The sequence below is a fragment of the Mesoplodon mirus genome (assembly GCF_964341445.2).
Source record: "Mesoplodon mirus genome assembly, chromosome: X".
Taxonomy (NCBI): Eukaryota; Metazoa; Chordata; class Mammalia; order Artiodactyla; family Ziphiidae; genus Mesoplodon; species Mesoplodon mirus.
The window spans coordinates 41,204,976-41,222,335 of NC_138981.1; the positions used below are offsets into that span (position 1 = coordinate 41,204,976).

Below are 17,360 nucleotides of genomic sequence, written 5' to 3' on the forward strand. Positions count from 1 at the left end.
TCACGGGCCCAGCCACTCCGCGGCATGTGGGATCTTCCTGGACTGGGGCACGAACCCGCGTCCCCTGCATAGGCAGGCAGACTCTCAACCACTGTGCCATCAGGGAAGCCCCAGGAAGTAAATTCTTAAAGTCCTCGAATGGTCAAAAATCCTGTGACTAAATACATGATTTCATTCAATACCTATTAACCTTACTGTATACAAAATAGTAACAGACTTGGGGTTCTGTTTTCCCAGGGTATAAAACTTATAAATCAGTAAGTTAGAAAGGTGTTTTGGAGATGGGGAAAGCGATTATGCACATTTCTGTAGTAAAAAGTAAAAACTGACACACCCTACCAGTGAGAGAAAAAAGTGAAAAGTGAAAAGAGCTGTGTAAAGGTACAGTTGTCTGAGTCTTTAAAAGGCAAATGGCACTGATATCATTTGGCAGAGCAAACAAACAACAAAAAAACAAATGACAGCAACACATTCACAATGAGGCCTCAAAGCTTAACAAATTGGCTGACAGGTTTTCAATATATTCGCTATATGAAAGCCATAAACCATGCAACAGGCATTAGAAAGAATTACATCAAAATGGTTAAAATGCAAACTGTTATGGTAGTTAAATGAATAAGCTTCCACCATCTAGAAAATCTACTTACTGGAAAAAAATTCAGTTCCCAAGAATCCCAAATAAATGAGGGAATACAAGATTTGTTCTTCTGTTATAGACTGGTCTTTTGGAATAATATGGTTTTTAGTTCTTTTAAATACTTCTTGTCATTTTCACTATCATTTAAGAGATCTATAGGTTCTTCTGGTCAAGAATTTCCTTAGATAGAGTGTAGGAAAGCCCACAGCTATGATGTTGTCCTACCTGAAGGAACTGTATTTCACCTACATCCACTTATTAGGGTCTCTGGGGTTTTTGTTTTGTTTTGCTCTGCTTTTGTTTTTTTAATGGGAAATGGAGGCCAAATTCAACCAAGAGGACCCCACCATTGCAGCAAGTCAGTTTGGGTTAGAGGATCAATCAGTAACATTGGCCGGGGGCTCACTATCTGGAAGACACTGTAGTCACTTTGGCATCTGAACTTTTCAGAGTCTATAATCTATTTGGGCTGTCCAGGCATCCAGATGAGCTCCCTAGCTACTAACTGGGAGGGCCACTTGAATGAACTGAGTAATAATAATAACCCTCACCCCTTGTTGAGTTCTTGCTATGTGCCAGGTCCTGTGCTGCTGGGTCCTTTTGGCATGGATCATCTCATCTGGCCCAGAAGGTAGATACTAGTATTAGCCCCATTTTACAGATGAGAACACTGAGGCAGAGAAATGTGAAGTAATATGTCCAATGTCATGAAGTCAGAATGCAAACCCTTGCAGTCTGGCTCCAGAGCCCATGCTCCTGCATACTATTCTGTCCCTCTTCTGTTGGGACACAGAAGAAAGAGTGACCGCATGGAGTGGGGCTCATTCAGGGAAAGCTGAAGGCAGTGGCTTTTGAGCTGATTTTTTAACAGACCTCTCTATTCCCTTTTCCATCCATGACCTGTGCTTTGAGGGCTATCACTAACCCACATAAATAAGTAAGAGAAAGTAATTTCAGAAACCCTGAGTCACCAACCATCTCTGACAGAGAGCCAAGTGACCACGGAGGAAGCACTCCAAGGGAAGCCCCCGGCTCATTTACAACACTGGTCATGGAATAACCAGTCATGACACATGCACAGAATTGAACACTATGCAACCATGAAAAGTAGGCTGTTGACTGGCATTAATTGGCATGAAAGACATCCATGCTATGTTGATAAATGTAGTATGATCCCAATGAAACTAAAGATACCGGTACATATTGACATATATATGCACAGAAAAAAAGACTGGAAGGATACATACCAAAACATCTATAGCATTATCCCTGATTGTTGAGCTTTCTTTATATATAGGTATAAAAATGATTTTATACCTATATATAAAATATCTGCTTTTTCTGAATTTTTATAATTATCAAATATTACTTTTATTGTCAGAAAAATACCCATTTGAAATCTTTTTCTTTTTGAGGGTAGAAAATGGCATGAAGAAGAAGTGGCACACTCCCAAGGATGAGGGAAAAGAGCGTCTGCAGCAGTAACTAGAAACTTACCACGTACCTTTAACTAAAGCTACTCTAGCCCTACCAGGTCATAAAAGTTTATTTTCCTCTACAGGGGTGGGATAGGGAGGGTGGGAGGGAGACGCAAGAGGGAGGAGATATGGGGATATATGTATATGCATAGCTGATTCACTTTGTTATAAAGCAGAGACTAACACACCATTGTAAAGCAATTATACTCCAATAAAGATGTTTAAAAAAAAAGTTTATTTTCCTTTTCATTGGATAAACTGAAATTATCCTGACCTCACTGCAGTGAAAATTTATATCTGCTGGGTTCTGCATGCCTGGGTTTTAAACACCTCAGTATTCCACTGCTTTCCATGTCTTTAAAAAAATTTTTATTATTATTATTATTTTTATTTTATTTTTTTTGTGGTACACGGGCCTCTCACTGTTGTGGCCTCTCCCATCACGCAGCACAGGCTCCGGACACGCAGGCTCAGCGGCCATGGCTCACGGGCCTAGCCGCTCCGTGGCATGTGGGATCTTCCTGGACTGGGGCACGAACCCGTGTCCCCTGCATCGGCAGGCGGACTCTCAACCACTGAACCACCAAGGAAGCCCCCAAACTTCATTTTAAAGGTCTGAATCTCAGGGTATTTTCTTACATATCCAATTGTTAAAGTGTAAGCAATGTCTTTCAAACAAACTAAAAAAAATAGTTTCAATGTAAACAAGGGCTCAAGAGTCTAAGCCTTGGGCCCTAAGGCTTACAAGAAAATCTGGTAGAGCCTAAATTAAACCAAGCAGCAATTTTAATGACAGTTAGATAGCACCCTGTATCATCTCCTTCAATTTGATATTCAACAAATAAAATGTGTTTCACTTTGTCTAATCAGAAGCCAGGCACACCTGCTCACATCCTACATTCCCTCAGGTTTTCTGTCACTTGTGGGCCTAAGCTGCCCACACAGAGTAGAACCCTGACTTCCCATAACTTACATCCTAGCCTGGCATAGTGCTGGACTAGTGTGTTGCCAGACCGCAGAGAGTAGTAGGGACAGCTGGTAGAATATGTGTCAGAGGAAGGAGAAATGGAAAGATAGATCAAATGGAGCCAGTACAAATGTCTTACCAGATTTTGCTACCAGCCTAACCATAGCTCAAAACCATTTACAGAGCTCTTCAATCTCACTGGAGAACAAAGCCGTTACATATGGCCATGTTGGCTGGGTACCGCCCACCTCCAGGGAGAACATTTATAGACTTATGGTATAAATTGTGTCCCCTGGAGTTGTGTGACATGGTGGCCTCGCCAGAGAAGCCAAGGGACTCTGGAGAAAAAAGAAAAAAAGAGGTCACCACAGACTATAAGAAAATCATCTACGCCAGCTTGGGTCACAACCTGTTTGCAATTGGGAGGCAGTGTGGTTTAGTGGGGAAAATGTGAGCTTCCAAATTACACAGACCTGGATTAAAATTGCAGCCCCACAATTTTGCTAATAAATGGGAACTTTGGTAAATTTTTAACTTTTCTGAGGCTCTGTTCCTTATCTGTGAAATTGGACAAGACCACTTGCTTCACAGGATTTTATGTTACCGCAGGAGCCAGGATGATCCTGTGAAAACGTTAAGTCAGATCATATCATGCCTCTGTTCAAAAGCCTCTGAGGGCTTGCCATCTCTCCTGAAGTTGCACCCAAGAGCCTCATGATGGCCTACCAGGCCCGACATGATGTGTCCCCTCTTCTGCTCTCTCTCTTAGACTTCGTCCCCTCTCTTTCTCTCTGCACCCACCATACTGCACTCCTTGCTCTTCCTCAAACAAGGCAGGCACATCTGTTTGGGTGTCATCTTCTCCATGAGGCCTTCTCTAACCATCCTTTTCAAAAGTGTGACCCCTCCCCCTGTAAGTCTGGCATTCCCTAACCCCTTCTCTGCTCTCTCTTCCTCAGTGGCATTCATCATACACCAACCTAGTATATCATTTATTTTCTTATTCTGTATATCGTCTTTATTCCCCTGCCAGAACGTAAGCTCCACAGAGGGCAGGGCTATTTGTCTGTTTTGTTCATTGCTGAATCCCCAACACATTCAATAGCCCCTGACACATAGTAAGCACTCTGTAATAAATAGTTTTCTGAATAAATGAAAAATGAGGGTTAAGTTTGCAAGGTATGAAAAGCATCTAGCTTTCTATAGTGCCTGGAGCTGTATGAATGCTCAGTAAACAATAGCAATTTTTATTCTCATCATCCCAAAATGAAGACAGTTTCATGTTGTATTAAACTAGATGAGTTACTTCCTTTAAGCAAGTTTATCTTGGAAAAATGTGAAATGTCTTTGATGAGTGAAATCATGGAATTTATCACAGAATGTAAATGGAAGATGGTACACTTGTTTTAAATCGTCAAATTCAGGATTTAAGTCTGAAGTGATAAAGTAATAAGCTCCAGGTGTGCCTTCCTTTATATAATGGATAGATTTGAGACTCTGCACAAATGCTTAACTCTTAGAATTCAAATTAGATGCCCCCTTTCACTCTCTATTACATATAAAGATACTCTATCTTCATTTTGGTCATTTTTAATTGGCAATGGCACCTAACACCTTAGCTTTAAATTCCTCTAATATCTGTCAAGTTGTTAACGACAAGCAAGCACACTGAACTCTGAAATAAGTTCTTCGGAAACTAAAGAATCTTTTGACAGTATAATAATTACTGCCAAATTTCTCTGCTTTGTAAATTGATTTTCTGATGTATTTTCTCAAAGAAAAGTACATCTGCGTTGAAAATCATTGAGCTTGTTTTCTTATTCCAAATAAATGTAAGCAGCTTCTAGTTTTCTCTCTATTACTGCTCTAATCTTCATTTCACATCAAATACTATGGCTTTTCCTGTTTTGACATGTAGTGGAATGTACATGGTAATTTTGATTTATTTAGTTTGAAATCCAGTATGTCTTGGTGCACTCAACTTTGGGGTTGTTTAAGTGTAGCCAAACAAAATGAGATATTCTCATGCAGTTAACAGTAATTGCTGTATATTATTAGCAATATTCTTCATAGAGGTACAATTTTAGAAACTCTTTAAAACGCTCATCTATAATTCTTCTACAATTTGGTACAATATGCATTTAAGCAAGCTAAGACAACAGTGAGGTTTCTTTTGTTTTTTGTTTTTTAAATCATGTCAAGATTTTTGCATCCAGCAAGTGGACACCGGGATGATGGTGCTTAACTTGTGATGTGGGCAGAAAAGAATGAATATGCATTTCATTTACAAGCAAAGTGATTCATTTTCTACCACCTTCCTTTTCATTAACACGCATCCTGTGTTCAGGGATTATTTGTCTCCAAGCAAACCTCACTTGTTTGGCTTTTTGTTTTTAACTCTTTCTCATTGGTGGCCAGATGTGATGTTTTAGAGGCCATGCTAAGCCCTGTGACAACTGTGGGTTCTTACATGGAGGGTGACCTCATATAAGCCCACAGGTTATTTACTGGTCACACGATCGGCTGAACATAAGACCAGATCTGTGCCCTCCGGTACTTAAAATCAACTTTGTAATTTAAGACTTACTCATGTCAAAACATATCAAACAAAATATAATCAGATTCTTAATTGTTTCTGAGCACACACTTTAAAATATAAAATTTATTGGCTTTACTCCATTGTAAAAGGAACACATTTCTAAATATAGAGAATTTGGATAATATATAAAAGCAGGAAAAAAACCCATACACACTCCCACCATCCAAATATAACCAAGTAATCATTCTGGTATACTTCCTCACACTCTCTTTTCTATGCATGGGTATCTACTTGTCTTTTTTTTCTTAATAGTTGTGAACATATTCTATAGTCTGCTTTTTTCCTTTAACTAATACATTTCTTATCATCACATTCTTCTGAAACCAAAATGCTAATCCATTCTTCTATTATTGGATATTTTGTGGGCTTTTCTCAAATTTTTATATAATGTCATAATGTACATATTTATGCATAAACATTTGTTTGTATTTAAAATTATTTCTGTTACTGTCCCAGAAGTACAATTAGGTGGGCAAAAGAAAAGGACATTTTAAAGGATCTTGATACATGGTGTTAAATTGCTTTTACCCTCCCACCAGCAACAAGAAAGAGGCCACAGAAATAGATACTATCATTTTTAAAAGTGTTTCCTAATTCATCAGGTAAAAATGATGTCTCATTTTAATCAACAGTGATTTGATTACTAATAAACTTGAACATCTCTTATTTGCTTGGAAATTATATTTCTTCTACAATGTTCTGTCTGCACATGTCCCTTACCTATGTATTCATTTATTTATTCATTCATTCATTCATTCATTCAACAAACACTAAATGAATACTTAGTCCATGTCAGGCCACATCAGCTGATGGAAAATAAGAGAAGAATGGACTAGATTTGACTCCCAGCCCTCCATGCCTGCACCCTACAGCTAATCACAGACCAAGAGGAAGGCCAAGTCAACAAAGTAGAAAAAGGGCTATAATAAAGATATGCCCAGCTCAGAAAAAGTACCCCTCATCGAGTCTGGCATGTATACACATCAAGGGGGAAATCTAGAAATGCTCCACAGTCGAGGTGTCAATAGAGCAGACAGACCCTGCAGATGAAGGACAATTTGCTAGTCAGAAAAGTAGGGTGGGGAGGGGAAGGAGGTTGGGAGGAATGGGAGAAAACCATATCCTCAAAGACACAAGGAGAGCAAGAGGATGGTACATCTTAGGAGCTGTGCAAAGTACTAATAACAGGAGCTACCATTTATCACGTGCTTAGTGTATGCCAGACAGCGATCTAACTGCTTCACATGTATGAACTCATTTAACCTCACAACAACCCTTTAAGTAGGAACTTGGACTATCCCCATTTTACAGATGAAGAACTAAGGCCCAGAGAGCTCTAGCAAGTTGCCCAAGGGCACACGGCTAGTACGTGGTGGAGCCACGATTTGAACTCAGACGGTCAGGATTCTTAGGATGACTAGAACATAGGGAAATGAAGCAAGAGATAAGTTAGAGAGTTGGCAGGTGGGGCCCAATCATGAAAGGCACACATGGGGCATCTGGGTTTTCTTCCACAGGTGAAGGGAATCTCTTGAAGGATGTCAAGCAAGCAAGCACTATGAACAGAGATTTGGACGTCAGGGAACTCAGGAAGCAATGTGAGTGTAGGCATACCAGTAAGGGCTGCTGGGGCAGAGGAAACAGGGCAAGAGGGTGAGCTGAGAGGCATCAACTAGGGTTGGATGTGCTTGGCTGAGGATGGGTCCCAGTCTCTTTCTTGTTCAGTGTCTGGGAAACAGGGCCATCATGGAAGCTAGCTTTGGACAGCAGAGGGGACGCCTTTTCTACTGAGGTGACAAGGGAGGAATGCGAAGCTGTGGATGCAGGGGCATGGGGGAGGTTTGTATCTCAGGACCTCTATATTCTCTGTTAACCTGGAGATGAGGTTTTCTGCCATCCATGGTGGAGACTGGGCAAAGGCATAACTATGCCTTGACCCATCCTTAACTGCTTCTTCATCCCTAACTGCCCACTGACCCATCAACTATCCAGTCTGTCATCTATGTCATCGATTTCTTGGTCCCTATTGATCCTTTCTCTTCAGCTTATAGACATGTTCATGTCTCTCTTAACTTAAAACAACAGCAAAACCTAGCCGCTGATCTTCTGGCCAGCTAAGTCATCCCAGTGGCATCCATCAGTCTGGCAGGACCAGTGTCCCACAGCAGCTTTGTGAAGCAAGGAGCCACAGCAGTGGTGTTGGACAGTGGTCTGACCCTCCTTGGACAAAGTCACCCTACTGGGGTTCCTGGACAACTAAGGGGGAAGGGGAAGGGAAGAGGCCTCAGGAGGAATATACTGATTATTCCTCAAGAGGAATTCCTGATAATATGGCCCATGGGAGCTCAAGGAATTAAATAGGAAAGTAAAAGAGAGATGATCATATGCCAACCTCAAGAAGACAGAATGTGTCATAATGGCTGCAGGGGCCATCAGGGAGTTCATATTTATGGTCAGCAATTCTCCTAGGACTTTCTTTTCCCCTGTCTTCTGGTTTTGTTTTCACTTTTTTATGTACTGTTGCCATTACCTTCTATTGCTACTTGTCTTTTGCCATAAAGACTACACTAGGTTTGCTCTTAGATTCTGCAATTTATTTTTCTAAAAAGGAACACTATGCCTTATGCTTGTCTTTGTTTCCTAATAATAGGTTTTAAAATAATAAAATATGTCATCAAATTCAAAAAATATAAAAAGTTATATTATGATCTCCTCACCACCTCAAGCTCCAGTCCCACTCCTCAGAATTCTTTTTTCACTCAGCTTTATTGGCATATAAATGACAAAATTATATATATTTAAATGTGATGATTTGATATACATATACATTGTGAAATGATTATTAGATTCTGCAATTCTATTTGGAATTTTATCTTGGTTAAGTTGAAATTTCCCTAAAATATTTTAAACTTATAACTAACTGATTTTCAAAGGTAAGCATGAAATATGATTTTACTATCAAGATCAAATATGAAGAATTCAGCCCTTAGTTTCCCAACTCTCTTTATTTGGCTATTTTATCTGTGGTACAAACCATGTCATCTTCCTTTTCAATTTTTCTAACAATATTCACTTCTTGAAATAATGTTTTATCCTTGAATTTAGCTGTATAACCGTGTGTGTGTGTGTGTGTGTGAAACCTGTTTTAGTGTTCAATGCTGGTCCAGTCTTTCAAGATAAGATGTCCTCCTTGAGTTCTTAATTTTGATTTTCTCTTCATGTTCTGGAGTAGTTTATGAAAGTAATAGGTTACTTTGAGTAATGTATCAAAGAAACTATATTATAGTCCGTTTTCTTGAAGATTTAAAAACATTTCTATTGTCTCCATGTACGAAAAACTTGTCCCTAATTTGCTTACTCTCAAAGTACTGAAGATTTGATCCATTTTCTCCTTGCGTTACCTGAAGCCACATCTTTGTGGTTTTCAGGTCACTGGTTCTGCTGGTGGTGGTGGTGTTTTCAAGCTTTATTTTGTGTGTTTGTTTTGCTTTGATGCTCCTTATAAGATTCTTTCCTCATATATGACCTTTAAATTTTTACCAAGGTGTATCTGGTGATCCCTTTTCACATATTTTGCTTGGAACAGAGTGAAATCTCTCAATTTCCAGATGTATTTTTTTTCACTTAGAAAAGGATTTTTCTTTAAATATTATCATTGATTATTACCGTAGTTCCACTTGTTCAGTTCCCTCTCTACCTCCATTTCTGCTCTCTTCTTTCTCAACATTTTAATCTCTTTCTTGTTTTGCTCTGTTTGAGAGTGTTTCTAAAGATAGTTCTCTGGTTTACTACTGAGTTTTCTGCAGTGTCCAGTCTCCTATTAGTGCCTCCTGTTTAATTTTTAATTCAGAAAATATGTGTTTTGCACATTTTAATACAACTCTTTCCCTATTTTGGTCTGTTTGCTTCTCAAAATGGTCTGCTCTTGCTGAGACCATCATACATCTGGTTGTGACCATTAACTAGGTTCTAAAAACAAATAAACAAAAAATTTTTCATACAATAAATCACTTTTGGAATCTGCATGGAACCTCCTACACTGCACGGTTTAGTTTCTGTTTGTGCAACCTTACAAAAAGGTTTATAGAGCAGTCTGGGCATTGGTGTGGGGCTGCACTTAACCAGATTCCATAGGATCTGTCACAGATGGGGCGTATGTGTATCTGTGGGGGGGGGCATTAAGGAAAGGAGGGATCCAATCATGTCCATCCTCAATAAATGTGCCCAAGTCAACATGAAAGACAGAGGGAGAGACAAGCTTTTGATTTGGAGACCAAGAAGCCAAATTTGGGGTGGGGTGTTGGTAGGGAAAAAAAGATTAAGTAGCAGAGAAAAGGCTGGGAGCCTTGTCCCAGTACCCCAACCACTGATAGAGGGACTAGAAAAGAGCCTCTCCATGCTTGGTGTCTCCAGAATTGTGCAGTCCACAATCTGTACAACCCTTACTGTGGCCCTTCCCTAGGACCACTTAATGACATAGAAGCCCCAAGATAGACTATTTGGCTTACGCTCAATTGACAGATCATCATTAAGGCAACTGGGTCTCTTATGACAGGAAATAAATCAGAAGAGGAAGAAATATATGTCCATTGATGAATACAACAATTTACTTCCTTATCAGAATCTGAAGTAGGAAAATTTCTTACATTTTACTGTCATGTCCTATTTTTTTATTTGTTTTGGTCTACTATGAAGAATTCTGAGCTTGGGAGAGGGCAGCACTGACATGAGAATTAAATCACTTATCTGAATCAGAAGTCATAGACACAACTTAGGCAATCGACCGGACTACACTCTGACAGTGGCTGGAACTATTAAACTTTACAATGTCAGTGAGAAATCATTTTCAGTCCAGATAATATAATGAGAACTTGTTCCTGGCTCCTTGTTCTAAACACCCTGTGCTTAAATTATGTAATGAATCCTAGTGTGTAACCACAGAACATCAGACCTAAAAATAGCAGTTTTAAACGTAATTCAGAAATCCATATGCTGATACCTCATCTATAAAGCATAAATGGCTCTAAATCAAAAATAAAGTAAATATGCTCATCTATTAAGAGTCTGACATTTCTATAAAAAATAAAGGGAAAATGAGCAGGAATGAATTAAGATAAAACGAAATAGGGAAGCTGGTTGTCAGTCACAAATCTAACTTCCCTGCCATTTCAGAAGCCATCTTCTCCACTCTGGGAAGGAGGGAGATTCTCTAGCAAGTGCTGGAGCACAGTCTCTCCTAAGCCACACAGTGGTCACTCCCAGGGTCAAGTTTGCCCAGAGCTGATTTGCAGCAACAGTGACTAGTCACGGTCACAGTGACTTCAGGCCTAAGCCTCCTGCAGGCCGAATTAACCCACATGGTGGCAGCAGGTACAACCAGAACAGGGAAGGGCCTCATACCCAGAGAAAACTCAAATTCAAAAAGATACACCCAGGGTTTCCCTGGTGGTGCAGTGGTTGAGAGTCCGCCTGCCGATGCGGGGGACACGGGTTCGTGCCCCGGTCTGGGAAGATCCCACATGCCGCGGAGCGGCTGGGCCCGTGAGCCATGGCCGCTGGGCCTGCGCGTCCAGAGCCTGTGCTCTGCAACGGGAGAGGCTACAACAGTGAGAGTCCCGCGTACCGCAGAAAAAAAAAAAAAAGAAAAAAGAAAGATACACCCAACCCAATGTTCACAGCAGCACTATTTACAATAGCCAAGACATGGGAGCAATCTAAATGTCCATGGACAGATGAATGGATAAAGAAGATGTGGTACATATATACAATAGAGTATTACTCAGCCATAAAAAAAGAATGAAATAATGCTATTTACAGCAACATGGATGGACCTGGACATTATCAGACCAAGTGAAGTTAAGTCAGACAGAGAAAGACAAATATCATGTGACATCGCTTATATGTGGAATCTAAAAACAGAAAACAAATGAACTTATGTACAAAATAGAAATAGACCCACAAACATAGAAAACAAACTTATGGTTACCAAAGGGGAAGGAGGGGAGGGATAAATTAGGAGTTTGGGATTAACATATACACACTTCTATACATAAAAAAAGATAATCAACAAGGACCTAATGTAATACTCCAACATAAAATAAAAATTAAAGAAAAATAAATTTCACACTGTCAGGAACATCTTCCCTGATCAGGACACCAAAAAGAGCGTAACCCTCCCCTCAGTCCTGCACTCTATCCCCTGCCCTTTTTCCTCACAACGCTCAGCTTTAGCTGACCTATTATATATTTTTGTCTATAATCTACCTGTCTCCACTAGAATGTAAGCTCCACGAGGGCAGCCATTCCTGTCAGTTTAAGTCACAGCTCGTACCCTCAGTGCCTAGAACAGGTCCCGGCGCACAGTAGGTGCTCCACAATGTCTGTCCAAAGCGTGACTGTGTAAAACACTTGAAGTGGTGCCTTTGACATGGCAGACATTCATAAATGGTTGTTGAATGAATCCATCAATGAATCAATGCATGAAGGCATGAATGAGGAGCTGAACCCCATCCCATCTTGGGTCCTAGAGCTGCCCTCTCCCCCATCTCAACCCCAGAAGACCTGGGAGCCAGCCATCGGCACAACCACAGGAAATTTATTTACAAACACAAGGCTGGGGCTGGAGGCGGGTGGGAAGGTGGACAGTGGCAAGGCTGGAAGTCTCCTACTTCTGCTCCCGCCTCCAGACGATGACCATGCCGCTAGCGTTGCTGGAAGCCAGCAGGCTCTCATCGCAGTTGAAGCTGACATCCAGCACGGGCGCGCTGTGGCCCTGCAGCTTGTTGACGGCAGCCTTGGCTGCCCGCTCCACATGAAAGAAATGCACGCACATGTCCTTGCTGCCCGTCACTGCCCAGATGAGAGAAGACCATCAGGAGGTGTTGCAGGAGGCAGCAGGGTGCCCTGCATGTGAAGTCTCTGAGGTGTTGAGGGATTTATGTCCAAGGTGTGAGGTCCCGGGGCTGGGGGCTCTGGGGTGGACCCCAGATGCATCCCCAGATGCAAGGTCACCTAGCTGTTTTGGTTCTGTGTCCAGAGTGTGAGGTCTCTGAGCTCTCTGTTGGTGGCGGGGAGGGGTCTGTGTCTTAGGCTGTGAGGTTTCTGGGCTGTTTGGGGGGTCTGTGTTCAAAGTGTGAGGTTGCTGGGGCGTGAGAGTTCTTGAGGCCCAGGAAGTCAGGGCATTAGGATGTCGTGACAGCTGAGCCAGATCAGCACCAGCCCTGGTCCCTGCCCCTCCCTGGCCACCCAGACACCCCGACCCCATGGGACTCACCCACACAGGCCCCCTGGCGGAAGGACATGAGGGGGCAGAAAATGCTGCATATGGGGTGCGAGCTCTGCTCAATGGGGAAGCTTCTCTTCAGCTGCAGGGTCCCCTCATTGTCCACCACCCTGAGAGGAGGAAGAGAGCGGGTCAGGGGGCAGCCTCAGCCCCAGAGGGGGATGAACGGTGGGCCAGTCTTGTGCTCTGTATTAGGATTCCTTCTGCTAAGCAATGGGCTTATTGTTGCTTTATGCTCGTGGTCTCTTATTTGGTGCTGACCTCTAGGAAGGTCAGAGCCAGCCTATGGCTGACCTCTGGTAAACGCCCATGACTTCATGGTCTGTAAATACACTCTGTGTCAACTCCACCCTGGATCCACAGTTCGTTCCTATATTTATTTTTTTTCTCTCACTTTTATTATTTGTATATCCATCTTGTGTTATAGAACTGTTTGCATCTTAGTAACTCAACTTAATCCCATTTCTGAAACAAGGCAAAATAGAAGTAAGTATAAAACCACACATAATAGAAGAAAAACTGAAGGGGTATATGCCCAGGAAGTTTTTTTAATCCTACCCCAACTGCGCTCCTTCCAGCACAGAGCCATCCAGAAAGGGTAAAGTCAAGAAAGAAAATTTCAATGAGAGCAAAGATCTCAAGGTTTGTACAGACAGCTGCTGGACCATCTGGAAGCACACACATGCTTCTAGAACCAGAAAGTATAAGTTCCATGTGGCCAGTGGGGAGGGGACCTGAATGGAATGAATGTAACTGGGCATTTACGGGCTTGGTGTTTAACATATATTAACTTATTTTATCCCCTCAGTCATCTCCTGAATTATTCTCATTTCACAGGTGAAGACCATAAGGCATTAGAGAGGCACAATGAGGAGTCAAACTTACCTAGTTTTATTCTAAATCTTAGAACTTGTGATGAAACTGCTAGACTGCTGGGTGCAAATCCCAGCTCTGCAACTTAGTATGTGATCCTGGGTAGCTTCCTTAAGCTCTCTGTGCCTCAGTTTCCTCATCTACAAAATGGGTATAAGAATAGTATGTACTTTTAAGGATTGCTGTGAGGATTAAGTGAGTTAATATATAGAAAGCATTTAGTACAGCACCCGTCATGGGGTAAGTAGCATGTAAGTATTAGCTCTTTTTTTTATTGAAGTGTAGTTGATTTACAATATTATATTAGTTTCAGTTGTACAACAGAGTGATTAAATATTATTATAGATTATCCTTCATTTAAAGTTATTACAAAATAATGGGTATATTTTCATATGCAGGACAATATATCCTTGTTGCTTATTTATTTTATACATACTAGTTTATGTCTTTTAATCCCATACCCTTATCTCCTCCCACCTCCCTCTCCCTACTGGCAACCACTAGTTTCTTCTCTGTATCTGAGAGTCTGTTTCTGCTTTTTTATATACATTCCATTGTTTTACTTTTTATATTCCACACATAAGTGACAGCATAGAGTATTTGTTTTTCTCTATCTGACTTACTTCACTAAGCGTAATACCCTCTAGGTCCACCCACATTGTCACAAATGGCAGAATTTCATTCTTTTTATAGTGGAGTAATATTCCATTGTATATCTATACCACATCTTCTTTATCCATTTATTTATTAGTTCTAATAGTTTTTGGGTGGAGACGTTAGGATTTTCTATATGTAGTGTCATGTCATATGCAAATAGTGACAGTTTTACTTTTTACCTTCCAGTTTTGATGCCTTTTATTTCTCTTTCTTGTCTGATTACTGCGGTTAGTACTTCCAATACTATTTTAAATAGAAGTGGCAAGAGTGTGCATCCTTGTCTTGTTCCTGACTTTGGAGGAAAAGCTTTCAGTTTTTCACCATTGAGTATGGTGTTAGCTGTGGGTTTGTCATAAATGGCTTTTATTATGTTGAGACATGTTCTCTCTAAACCAACTTTGATGAGAGTTTTTACCATGAATGGATGTTGAATTTTGTCAAATGCTTTTTCTGCATCTACTGAGATTATCATGTGATTTTTAATCCTTCCTTTTAGTAATGTGGTGTATCACACTGATTGATTTGCAAATAATTGAACCATTTTTGCATCCCTGGAATAAATCTCACTTGATCATGGTATATGATCCTTTTTATATACTCTTGAATTCCATTTGCTAATATTTTGTTGAGGAATTTTGCATCTATATTCATCAGAGATGCTGGCGTGTGATTTTTTTTTATAGTGTCTTTGTCTGGTTTTGGTATCCAGGTAATGGTGGCCTCGTAGAATGAATTTACGAGTGTTCCATCCTCTTCAATTTTTTGTAATAGTTTAAGAAGAACAGGCATTAGCTTGTTTATATGTTCGGTAGAATTCCCCTGTGAAGCTGTCTAGTCCCAGACTTTTATTTGCTGGGAGTTTTTATTATTAAAAATTCAATTTCACTACTAGTGTTCAGTCTGTTCAGATTGTCTATTTGTTCCTGATTCAGTCTTGGAAAGTTGTATGTTTCTACAAATTTGTCCATTTCTTCTAGGTTGTCCAATTTGTTGGCATGTAACTGTTCATATTATTCTTTTATGATTTTTTGTATCTCTGTGGTATTGGTTGTTACTTCTCCTCTTTCATTTCTTATCTTTTTATTTGGGTCCTCTCTCTTTTCTTGAGGATTCTGGTTAAAGGTTTATTAATTTTGTTTTTCTTTTCAAAGAACTGGCTCCTGGTTTCATCTTTTCTATTTTTTTTTTTGGTCTCTATTTTATTTATTTCCTCTCTGATCTTTATTATTTCCTTCCTTCTGCTGACTTTGGGCTTTGTTTATTCTTCTTTTTCTAATTTCTTTAGATGGAAGGCTAAGTTGTTTACATGAGATTTTTCTTGTTTCTTGAGGTAGGCCTGTATTGCTATAAACTTCCCTCTTAGAACTGCTTTTACTGCATCCCATAGATTTTGGAAAGTTATGCTTCCATTTTCATTTGTTGCAAGGTATTTCCTGATTTCTTCATGGACCCATTTGTTTTTACTTAAAAAAACCACCAATGTTGTTTAGTCTCCACATGTTTGTGCTTTTCCCATTTTTCTTCCTGTAAGTGATTTCTAGTTTCATACTGTTGTAGTTAGAAAAAAAATGCTTGATATAATTTTTATCTTCTTAAATTTGTTGAGACTTGTTTTGTGGCCTAGCATGTGATCTATCCTGGAGAACATTCCATGTGCAATTGAGAAGAATGTGTATCCTGTTATTTTTGGGTGGAATGTCCTGGAGATATCTATTAAGTCCAACTGGTCTATTTTGTCATTTAAGATCACTGTTGTCTTGGTGATTTTCTGTCTGGATGATCTGTCTACTGATGTAAGTGGGATGTTTAAGTCCCCTACTATTATTGTATTGTTCTCAATTTCTCTGATTAGGTCTGTTAGTATTTGTTTTATATATTTAGGTGCTCCTATATTGGATGCATACATGTTAACAAGTAAAATATCCTCTTCTTATACTGATCCCTTTATCATTATACAATGCCCTTCTTTGCCTTTTGTTACAGACTTTGTTTCAAAGTCCATTTTGTCTGATATAAATATTGCTTTCTTGTCATTTCCATTTGCATGAAATATCTTTTTCCATCCCCTAACTTTCAGTCTGTGTGTGTCTTTAGTTCTGAAGTGAGTCTCTTGTAAGCAGCATACAGATGGGTCTTGTTTTTTAATCCAATCAGCCACCCAATGTCTTTTGATTGGAGTATTTAGTCCATTGACACTTAAATTATTGATATGTATGTATTTATTGCCATTTTACTACTTGTTTTCTGGTTGCATTTGTAGTTCTTCCCTGTTCTTTTCTTCTTCATTTACTTTCTCCCTTTGTGGTCTGACGATTTTCTTTAGTGCTATGCTTATGTTCCTTTCTTTCTTGTTTTTGTGTATTTGTTGTAGGTTTTTGATCTGTGGTTTCCATGGGGTTCATATAAGTTAATGTATAACTATATCTATTTGTGTGTGTGTGTATGTGTGTGTTTATATATACACACACACACATATACATACACACACACACACCACATCTTCTTTATCCATTCATCTCTTGATGGATACTTAGGTGGCTTCCATACTCTGGCAATTGTAAATAATGCTGCTATGAATACTGGGATGCATGTAACTTTTCAAATGAGACTTCTGGGGGTTTTTTGGATATATATACAGGAGTGGAATTGCTGGGTTATATGGTAGCCCTATTTTTAGTTTTTTGAGGAACCTCCATACTGATTTCCACAGTGGCGGCACCAATTTACATTCCCACCAATGATGTCGAGGGTTCCCTTTTCTCCACATCCTCACCAACATTTGTCATTTGTGTTCCTTTCGACTACATATTCTATTTCCTTGTTAAAATTCTCACTGTGTTCATCTATTTTTTCCCCTAATTCATTTA

The 17,360-nt window shown here is 39.9% G+C and overlaps 1 protein-coding gene across 1 annotated transcript in view; it reads right to left on the bottom strand.

Moving 5' to 3' along the window:
* Window positions 1-17,360, bottom strand: part of EFHC2 (EF-hand domain containing 2) — a gene marked incomplete at its 3' end in the record, with an annotated part of 156,992 nt that overhangs the window by 13,940 nt on the left and 125,692 nt on the right.